This window comes from Marmota marmota, unplaced genomic scaffold (assembly GCF_001458135.2).
Source record: "Marmota marmota marmota unplaced genomic scaffold, marMar, whole genome shotgun sequence".
Classification (NCBI taxonomy): Eukaryota; Metazoa; Chordata; class Mammalia; order Rodentia; family Sciuridae; genus Marmota; species Marmota marmota.
The window spans coordinates 36395461-36406131 of record NW_025999949.1 but is presented as its reverse complement, the minus strand read 5'-3'; the positions used below and the strand labels follow the sequence as shown (position 1 = coordinate 36406131).

At 54.7% G+C, this 10671-nt stretch overlaps 1 protein-coding gene across 2 annotated transcripts in view; it reads left to right on the top strand.

Moving 5' to 3' along the window:
- Positions 1 to 90: 90 nt before the first annotated feature.
- Tsnare1 (t-SNARE domain containing 1) overlaps positions 91 to 10671 on the top strand; it is a 114440-nt gene continuing 103859 nt past the window's right edge. Inside the window, exon 1 of one of the 2 annotated variants that reach the window (XM_015486531.2) lies at positions 91 to 153. The gene's annotated coding sequence lies outside the window, so the exon portion shown is untranslated. The remainder of the gene's footprint in view (positions 154 to 10671) is intronic. The other variant, XM_048802236.1, reaches the window with a different exon arrangement.

Below are 10671 nucleotides of genomic sequence, written 5' to 3'. Positions count from 1 at the left end.
AGCCTTCACGTGATGTTTGGGTGCACGGCCCGCCCAGCCGCCCTCCTGCCCTGAGCCGCCCTCCTGCCCTGAGCCGCCCTCCTGCCCTGAGCCGCCCTCCTGCCCTGAGCCGCCCTCCTGCCTTGAGCCGCCCAGCGCCCTGTGCCCGGGCAGGTGAGGCGGCACGGGGAGGTGGCTCCAGCGGGCCCGGTGGGAGCGGGCTGGGGCGAGGGTCCGGGGTCGCCCGGGAGGGAGTTCGGGGTTCCGGGAGAGGGTCCGGGAGAGGGTCCGGGGAGGGTATCTGGGGGTCTGGGGAGAGAGTCCGCGGACGGAGTCCTGCGAGGGGGACCGGGGCCGCCGGAGAGGCGGTCCCGGGGTCCGAGGATCTGGGGAGAATCGGGGAGGCGGATCGTGGTCGAAGGGGAGGAGGTCCGGGAGTCCTGGGAGGGAGTCTGGGGACAGAGTCGAGGGTCTTGGGAGAGAGCCTGGCAGGGAGGCCGGGGAGGGAGTCTGAGGGTCAGGGAAAAACTCAGGGGAGGGGGTCCGGGGGTCTGCGGAGTCTGGGGAGGGAGTTCGGGGAGGGGAATGGGGACGCCGGGGACAGTGGCCAGGGTCTCCAGTGCAGCATACGGGGCTTGTGGGCGGTTCCAGAGCGGCTTCGGGTGGGTCCTGACCTGTGCGTCTTGCTGGTACCCTTGTGGACCGCTCTGGGCCAGGGGCGTCCCCTTGTTCACTTGTTGGCTGCTGTCAGGTGTGGTTCCTGTGGCTCCACGGTGGACCCTGCCTTCCAGCCGCTGCTGGAGACTTTAAGCGCCTGTGCATATCCTCTGCCTTTTCTGGAACTTGTGCAAAGTGCCTTGTGGGTACTGGGGGCTAGGTACATCCCAGGGAGTTCCAGGGGGCTCTGATCTGTGCCGTCTTTGGGGATTTACCCCAGGGGCCACCTGTTATTCTCAGATTGGCATCTCCTTCTCCCTTGGCCCTGGGAACTCGTACCATTTTGTTCAGGATGGCAGCCAGTAGCCACATAAAGCTTTTAAAATTGACCTTAAAGTGAAGCCACATTGACTGGTGGCTGCTGGATTGCAGAGTGCTGATAGGGACACCGTGGAAAGTTCTGTAGGTTAGGGTGCTGCTCCTCACCCTGTCAGGCTCCATTCCAGCCATACATGGTACCTTTTCCTTGATTGAACCCCTTACTGTCCTTCCCTTAGGTCCCAGCCTGCAGACAGATCCTATCCTCTGCAGGTATGGGCTCCTGGTCACTGGCTTAACTTCCTGCCCTGTCTCCTGGTATTTCCCATCTTGTTGCATCTTTCCCAGCCCTTCTTATTTGACCATTGCTACCTTTCTGGTTGTTTTCTGTCTTTAGTGTCTGTGAGGCAGAGATTGGGATTGTTCCTTACCATACCTCAATGTGGGCACAGTAGTAGGTGGAAAGATACAAATGAAGTTTGTTAATAGCCTCAGGTGGTTAAACCACACTGTGATGTGGTTCAGCCTGGTACACTGTAGGTCCTTGGTAGAGATCCTGGGCAGCGCATGGCGGCACACACAGGGCAGTGTAGGGTCAGGAGCCAGGTTGTGATTACAGATGGCTGTGGGAGGCTGGTGGAACCTAGAAGGCTTTCTGCTGGCTGGGTCTCCTCCATCCCTCACCTCAGCTGACATGGTCTGTGCACATCCAGCACCCTTGGCTGCCCTGACTGCCCAGCCTGTCTTTTCTGGGCACACCTCAGGCCTGGTCCTCTGCAGGCACTGGAGTGACAACTGCCGCAGTCTGGCTGGGCACAATCAGGAGCCACTTGTCAAAAGAAACTAACTTTATTTTTAGAACCACACACGCCAAACAAAACAGCCTCTCAGGAAAAACCCTCAGAGCCTCAACTGCCACCACCGGCTTTCCACAAGCCTCTCTCTCCCACACAAGCTTCTCGCTGCCTCCCACAATCCTCCTGCTCTTGAGGCCGATTGGCTGGGTCACGTGGGCGGAGCCAAAAAAGTCCCCCAATGAGCAGCTCCGTGGTCTGAAAGGGCAGGGAAACAGCCCAATGAGCATCACCGCAGAGGAGCCAATCAGCAAGATGTTGCTGGGGCCGCTGTGAGCCAATCATCAGCCAGCAGCTGGAAGTTTGCTGGGGCCCCTTTGGCTGTGGCTCTCAACAGACAACTTAGACCTGGGCAGGCATCTAGGTGTGGGGCTCATGGGCAGGCAGGCAGGCTTCCTCAAGTCCCTTCCAAAGCTTCCCGCTGCTGGTAGGGTAGGTCAGGATGTGGCTTCTGCCTAGGATTCCAGCCACATCATTCAGTTCTTGCTTCATGTGTCACAGCAACTGTAGAGGTCCTTGTTTTCTGCATACTGCATGGTTTTTCTTATGCGTGTGGGCGTGTGTGCTGAGCTGCCACTTGGAATGCCCTTGTCCTTGCATGTTTGTCTCAAGCACTTCCACCCTGGTTGCCTTTGTGCCCTGAGCACCCAGCCTAACATCCAGAGCAGGGTGGGCACTGGGCAGGTTTTGATGAATGAGTGAGCTGTGAGAGGAGAAGGTAGGAGGAGAAGTGCAGGTATGGAAGTTCAAGATTTGGGAACCTCCAAGCAGGAGTTCCCAAGGGGAGAAAAGGTGCACAGACCGTGACCACAGGTGAACCTAGCCATTCACAGCAAGACTTCAGTATGTGGTGGTGGCCCTGGAGAGGGTCTTCCCAGGTTGTGGAGTTTAAATCAGGCTGTGTGGCCGAGGTCTGGTTGGCAGACAGGAGGGTCATTTTGCAGGCGTTAACATTGATTATACTATTCATACCCACTTAGCAGTCCCCCTGGGGGAGGGCCTGCTGCTATCCCCATTGTATTGATGAAGAGTCTGGGCCATGGGAAGATGAACTGGCTGAATCCCTTAACTGAAGTTCTAAGACACCGTCCACTAGACCTGGATGTTATGTACTGCTTCTGAGGTTGTTGGGCATTTTATCATTCCAATTTTTTTTTTTTTTTAAATGAACAAGGTGTTCCTGTGGTTGTGGGATTTGTTTTGGTTGTATGAATGGAATTCGGCCTGTGTGGCTCAGTCCAGCTGTAATGCATTATGTTCCTCAGACTCTGACTTTAGTGCAACATCTGTAACAATGGGCTGGTTAACAGCCGAGAGTGACCAACTTTCTGACTACTCTGTTGGCCATCATGCCCGATGCCGCCTGGCTCCTGAGTATTTGATCGATGTGTGGATGGGGTACCAAGTGACCAAAAGACTAAAGGGGAGAAAGAGTGGACAGATTGGAAGGGTGCAAGGCCAGACTCTTCTTCAGGGGTTATTTTCAGTTGTTGCCTATTAATTCTGATGTTTGGGTTTGCAGCATCTGTATCCTGTCCTACTGGGGTATACTGAGGCCAGCAGGGAAGGTTTATTATCCCCAGATTTTTGGTGAGAAGTTGGACTGCAGTTATTCTCTGACTCCCTATCTGTCACTGTGGCTCAGGACCTGTGAGACCTGGCCCTGGTGGATATTTGAAATGTGTGTGGCTGGGTGGGGGGGTGTCATGGCACAGTTGACCCTGAACTTACACCATTCTTACTCCAATATGCTTTGTGAATTCTGCTCAGGAGCCATTGAGAACCTTCTATAGGAAGAGCTGTCTTGGCCTGAGTCCTTTGGTATAGAAGGTGTGACTTACCAATAAGTCCAAAGTTCTGTAAGAGTTCCCTGAAGATGGTTGAGGTGGTGCCCTTGCTGGAGGAGCTGACTTGGGCTGGGGCTTCTGGGGAGGCCTTGACTCAGGCTGCTGGGTCTGCCATCCAGGGCTGTCCTCAGAGCCTGTTGCAGCTGTTTCTTAGGCCTTATCCCTACTATAGGATTCTCCGAATGCAGGGTGGGGTGAGGATGACTCTGCTTGTCTTACCAGATTGCATTGGGTAGACTCCTTCCTGGCATGGGTGGGCTCTATTAGGACTTGAACCTGTTTTGTGGTCACCACAGGCAAGCAAGGATGGTCTGCTAGGGTGGTCTCCCTACCTGGACAGGGTCATTGGCAGGGCCCCAGCCACAGCCCTTGTGGTCAGGACCTCTATCTGAAAAGATGAGAGTTTTGTGTGAGGATAGTCTCAGATCATTATCTTGCATGGGGTCAGTGGCCAGCAGGAAGGGGCTGCCTTGTAGTCTCTCCTGCTCTCACTGGGGACACTGCTGCTCACCTGACAGAGTAAGGACATAGAGAGTTGTCAGTGAGGGGGCACAGAGAGGGCACCCACCCCGTGTGTGGAGCTGTGGGAAGAAGCGGGGGAGGGCTCTGGGTCAGACTCCACCCAGGGCCTGTGGCTATCGCTAACAGTGTCCAGGCCTGTCTGGGCCCAGGGCTTGGCATTGTATGGCAGGGTTGTCGTGGTAGCAGCACCATACCCACTTTGGTGGATCGATGGACTAGCTGGGGGCAGTTGAGTCCTTCTTGGGCTGGCAGCCTGGGCTGCTGGTTATCCTGGTTGTAAGCACCAATGACAAGGCAGGAGGCCCTGCTGCAGTCAATCAGGGATGTGGCAGCAGAAAATGGGGCAGAAAATGGCAGCAGGCTGAAGCAAGAGTCTGGGTTGTATAGGCTTCATTTAGGGTGGGACTGCAAGGTAGCTCCTGGGTATGGGTGGGATAGTAGTGTGAATGGGGAATTTCAGGTTCAAGTTCCTTTTTGTTCCTTTACTCTGGCTGAGGCCTGGGCTTTTAAATGACAAAAGCATCGATTTTACCCCAGATAAGACTGGTGGGGGAACTGGCCAGAGGGGAAATGTCCTTGGACTAGTCTCCATGTCCTTCACTGGGTCCCTGGGTCCTGGGCTATGGGAGAGTGGCCTTCCCTGACTGGAAATGAGTGAGCAGGGGTAGGTGGTTCTGCGGGCCCTGTGAGACCCTGGCCAGGTGTTCTGGCCCAATAAACCTTTATTATTTTTTTCTGCTGGATTGATAGAAGATTGTCTTGTTTTCTGCCTCTGATTTTGTTAGCACAGAAGGACTGGGCCAGACAGACTTCATGGATGAGCACAGCTTTGTTCAGGGCGGAGTGATGCCTCTGATGGACCCACTTTCTTGGTGGAAAATGAACCACTGGCCAAAGAGGGAATTTAGGCTTATATAGGTTATACTGAGAGGTGACTCAGTTAATGGGCTTGTCAGTTTGGGCCAGATGGAGGGTGTGGGGTCAGTGGTCAATATCTGGGAAAGTTTAGGGATATCTCTTCCTGAGGCCTGTCTTGTCACTGGGAAAAATTGGTGAAGGATCAGTGTATTGAAGGATATGGAGAATAAGTTCAAGGACATTTCCCTAAGCTTTTGTCATTTTAAAACCCAGGCCTTGGCCAGAGTGAATAACCCAAAAGGAACTCACTGGCACCTGACCCCCACCCAAATGGGTCAGCTGACCCCATACCATAAGCCCCAGGAAATTCCCTATTCACACTGCTGTCCTATCCTAATTAACCAGCCAACCCCAATACATTGGACCCCCTAAAGTACCCTCCTGTCTCACCCTGAACAAAGCCTGAAACCCAGACCCTTGTTTCAGCCCTCTGCCATTTTCTGCCCAGTAGGCCAGGTGTTTGACCCGTCCTCTGCTGAATCCTGAATAAAGAAAAGCTTGCTGATCCACAGTCCTTCCTGAGCCCTGCTCTTGCTCCCAGTAGCTTCCATGGGGTGGGTGGCAGCATGGCCATCTCAGAGTCATGGATGCTCAGGGCCTTTTGAGATATCATTTGAGGGATTTGAAGCCGGATTTAAAGATAGATAGATAGTGTAGCTAGGTAAATTAGGTCTAATATTGAGTTTAATAAAGAAAATGGAGTCCAGTCTGAGCCTGGGAAGCCAGAACAACACCTGGGAGATTGGAATGTTAATGTTCCCAAGGCCCAGGTCCATCCCAAAGAACTGTTAGTGAAGTAGCTCCCAGCAAAATGGGGAGCCGCTAATCAAATCACTCCCCCAGCTCACTCCCCCCCCCATTGTTTTCTACCTTCTGTCCTTCCCACCTGCATCCCCCATCACCTGCCAGATAGAGGGAGACAGGCAAAATAAAATCAGGAATGCAGGAAGACAAAAGAAGACCTTAGATACAAAAGGAAGACCTTTCCTTCCCTGGATCCCCTTCTCCCTGGGAGCTGGGGGCCTTTCTGCTGTCCTTTAATAAAGCCTTACTTTCCACTCTACCCTGCCTCGCGTGCTTCTCTGGTGTTGTATTTCAGCCTTTGGGGAAGCAGGAGTCCTTACTGTAACAGGCCTGTCTGATTTGGGAAGAACTCCCAAGGCAAAAAGGGACTGGGGGAGTTTAGGGAGTGCAGCCCTAGGCCCAGAGGGTCTGCCTTTCTTCACCCCCCAGGGGTGCAAGTCACTCTGCACAGTCCTCCAGAGCGCGGTCTGCTTTTCATGGATTGGGGTAGAACTGACCATCGTTGGACTGTCAGTAGTTGGTACTACTGTTTACCATCGGGTATCTGCTGGCACCTGCTGCTGCTTTCTACAACCAGGTCGGCGGACTCCTGGGGTTGAGTAGCTTATCCCAGGTAGGGCCAGGTCATCACTTGAAGCCTCAGCCTACGTCTTGGGCACGTTAACCTGCTCTTGATGGTCTAGCTCCTCTGGCCCTGTCACTCATGGTGGGAGTCCTTGCGTGTACCGACTGCTGTGCCACCTGCCTGCCTTGTATTCCTGTTCCTCTGCTTCTGGGATGGCTAGGTTGGGAGAAGCTTTTCAAACTGGCAGGTGTGCTGGGAGCTGGAGACGTTGTTGGCCATGGTGGCTATTGTGTTGTTGAGGCCTTTGTACTGGCCTGCCTTCCCTGTCCAGGTGATGTTCTTGAGAATGTGGTACAGGTTTGAGGGCTTGGGGCGTCCTGGTGTGCAGGTTGGCATTCTTGATGGAGAGAATGGGGCAGAACTCGGGATTCCTTTTCCCAGGAGATCTTGCTGTGAGGTAGGTAGAAGAAACTCATGGTGGCTGTGGCTGGCCCCTGGCGGTGGAGGTGATAAGTCATTGAGTTGGGAAGCTCCAGCTCCAGGGCTGTGGGGCAGGTGCCATACTCAGGGAATCTGTCTGTTCATGTCTGTTGCCTGGCCTTTCATTGCCTGAGCCTGACCCTGGGTGTGGTCTGAGGAGTGCAGATAGGCCTGTACCCAAGAAATGCTGGGCTCTTAGAGTGGGATGTGGTCTGGGGAACATGAGGGCCAGGCGTCCCTGGGGGTCCCCAGGCATCGAGTTCTAGTCAGGGAATCATGGCCACAGGGAGCACAAGGAACTTGCCCTGGGCAGAGCTGGTGAGGAGGAAAAGGGGTGCAGCTCCCACCCTGTTCCACCTGACCATCTTTGACTGCCCTCCGCCCAGATCCACAATCCTTTTAGTCCATGTCTTTGGAAAGGAACATAATTTTAAAGCTGAATCCCAGAACCACTTCTCCCAACATTAAAAAGCACACAACACAACGGCCCCTTCCTGGGCCTGGCTGCCCTTTCGGCAAAGGCTCTCAGTGGCAGTGCTAATGAGCCGCTGGATTCATTTCTTGGAGTCTGGCCTCCTTCCCCTGCATGTCACCCCCAGTGAGGGTGCTAATGAGCGTGGCACGGGGGCAAGGCTGGGAGGATGCTGGTTCTGTTTCTTCCTGGTACAGGATCCAGTGAGTCTCGGTGGCAGGGGCTCCCAGCTGGTCCTCAGCCTCCAGCCTGAGCTCTTTAATTCGCTCTTAATGTTCTGGCTCCTCTGGCCTGGTGGTTGTCTGGCCCTGTTACTCCTGGCTGAGAGTCCTTAAGGGTGCCCTGTCCTTGCCACATAAAGTCAGACTCTCACTTGGCATTGCACTTTTTCCTTCCAGCCTTAGAAATCTGTTGGACTGACTTCCCAAAGCTGCCTCCAGCCTGTCCTTGGGTGTCTGGTGGGGCTGTCCTCTACCTGGAATGGCCCCGGCTGGTGATTTCCCTGAGGAAGTCACCATACTTGTTAAAGCATGAGGAAGCCTGCCCCTGCCTGAGGGCCTGGCACCTTGACTGGCATCTGTCTCCTCTGGGAAAGGCAAGGCAGAGAGAAGGCTCAAGGTATCAATAAAATGTCTGGCCTGGCTCCTTCCGTGTGGACTCTGGGCGTTTGTTCCTGTGCTGGGTGCTGCCTGTAGGGCTGGGCAGGGTTTTTTTTTGCATCCCCAATATAAGGAAGTGCACGTAGTAGGCATCGGTAAGCACTCACTCAGGCCTGGGCACACAGCTGGAGGAGCACTGTCTTTTCAGCTTCAGCTTTTGGCCTCAGCCTCTGAGTGCCTGGGCTCTTCACCCCTCAAAATGATAGGGAGTGTTGGGGACCTGATAACAATAGGTGCTTGACGAGGGCAATACTGCTTGCAGAGCGGTCCCCGAGGCCACACCCTTACCCCCTTTTGCAGAAGGGAGCCTGGCTTGCAAATCCTGCCCTGGTCTCGCCCTGTGGAGACTTGTCTCCAGGCCCGGCTTCTCTGTGCACCTTGCTGTGTGCACACAGCCCAGATGCTGTGAATGGAGGGGTGTCTGGCAGGGGATGTGGCCAGGCCATGCTGATGGGTAGGAAGCGGTCAGTGCTGCAGTGGCCCTGAGGAATGTCTCATGGCTCAGAGCTTAGTGGGCTGGTGGTCCTGTTTCCACTGCTCAGAAGGAAGTGGAGTCCTTTTCTCTCTGGCCTGAGAGGTGATGTGATTTCCCAAGACCTTATGTTAGGTGCAGAGGTGTGTGGTAGTGTCGGCCTGGAATTCCAGAGACTAATTGAGGTTAGCTTGGGCAACTTAGCAGGACCCTCTCCAAAAATAAAAAGGGCTAGGGATTGTTGCTCAGTCGTAGGGTGTCCCTGGGCTCAATCTCTAGTATTGCAAAAGAACTGAAACCCCCCAAAACATGCAGATAGCACTGGGAGTCAAATCCGGTTGGGCCTTCTGGTCTACCTTGCTTTGCTCTCTGCAAGGGTCCAGGTCCTGGATGGGAGCATGGGGTTAGCTGCTTCTCAGGACCGTCAGGGCTCTAGTCACTTCTCTTCGAGCAGCAGCCTCTCCTGTTTACCAGAGCAACTCTGATTTGGTCTGCTTGTCTGTGTGGTCAGGAGATGGCTCACATTCATGGTCCAGGAGGGCTGCAGAGACTCTTGTAATAGGCCTGGTGTCTTCTGAGTGCTGTTGGTAGGGTGGACTGAGAGCTGGGGACAGTGAGTGGCTGGGGCCAGAGCCGTCTGTCCCAGTGGCCTGCTGTGGGCTGCAGCCGTGTTCTGCTTCCATTATCCCAACAGGACTTCTGGGTCTCTGCCCACCTGAGCCTGCTGCCTTGACACCTCACCTGTGTGTGTGGGCTGTGGAGGCTGGGGAAGGTCAGGGCCAGCAGTGTGGTCCCACTGAAGCCCATGGGGCTGTCTTATTTGGTGCCAGAGGCCTGAGTGTGCAGGTGAGACCAGGCAGTTGGTGGATGTTGCTGTGAGGGGTGGCGTACATGTGGGTGGACGGGCACAGGCCAGGTCATGCTCACTGGCAGATAGGCCCAGCTTTCAGTAGCCTGGAGGCAAAGGTCCATGTCCGTTGGTAATTTGGAATTTGTGGCCAGAGGAGCCAAACGGCTGTACCCTCACTAGGATGGGAAGCCCAGTGCCACCATGCTCCCTTGACAGGAGGACTGGAAATCGTGGGTGACTGAATCAAGCAATGCCCACGTGAGCCATCTGGCCATGTGGTGTTGTGGTTTGGACAGGCCACCCTCCTCCCTGGATAATCCCCCTGTGAGTCCTCTGGCACCCCCTCTGCCTCAGGAACATTTAGACTATGTGAGGGCTCATGGATCTTCTGCTGTGACCACCAGGATGCAGGGTGGTGGAGGGGACAGATCAGGCAAGTATGGGTCTGCTCTTGGTTAGCTGGAACCCTGGCAGGGAGTTTGACGTTCAGGGCCATTTTAAAAGAAAGGAAACCTTTTGTGGGCAGTTGTCGCTTCATGCCCAGTTGTATGGAGGCACTGCCTTCCCGAGCACCCTTGCCCAGCGTCTCCTGTAGTAGCATCTTGGAGAACTAGCACAACAGTGTACCCAGGAGGGGTCCCTGGCTCTGTCACCAGAAGCCTCACTGGGGCGCGTGCCCTCTGGAGCCGTACCTGTTTTGTTTCCACCCACTGCTGCTTGGTGCCCAGGAGCCACTGTCCTTTCCCCACGTCTGCCGCGTCGCTTCGAGTGTTGCCGGGTGGAGCCAAGCAATGAGCCACCTCCAGAACTCACTGCTTCATTTTCTGGAGCTGCTGCCTGGGCCGTGGTGGTTTGTATGTTGCTGGGTCCTGTTCTGCAGCGTGGGTGGTCCACAGTTGAAATATGTGGCAGCCTCTTATTTTAGTGTTTTGAATTGTTCAGGTAATTCAACAGTAAGAACATGGGAAGAAGCACGCAGCGGGAAGTTCAGGTCTCCACATCCCCACTGGTTAGGCTTGGTCTCCACTGTGACTGTGTGGTGGCTTTCCCACACTTCCTTCCAGAGCCTCACGATGCAGTCAGGAAAACGCTGCTGTGGACTGCTGCCCCCACCTCCCACACACTCGGTCCTGCTGGGGAGAGAGTTCTTTGCATCTGACCCAAAACTCCCTTTCCTTGTGCCGGCTCCTGTGGTCCATGGTGTGGATGTGCTCATACTATGCGTCTCGCCCTCTATGATGGGCATGTAGGACACGGTAGCCTTCTCTGCTCTG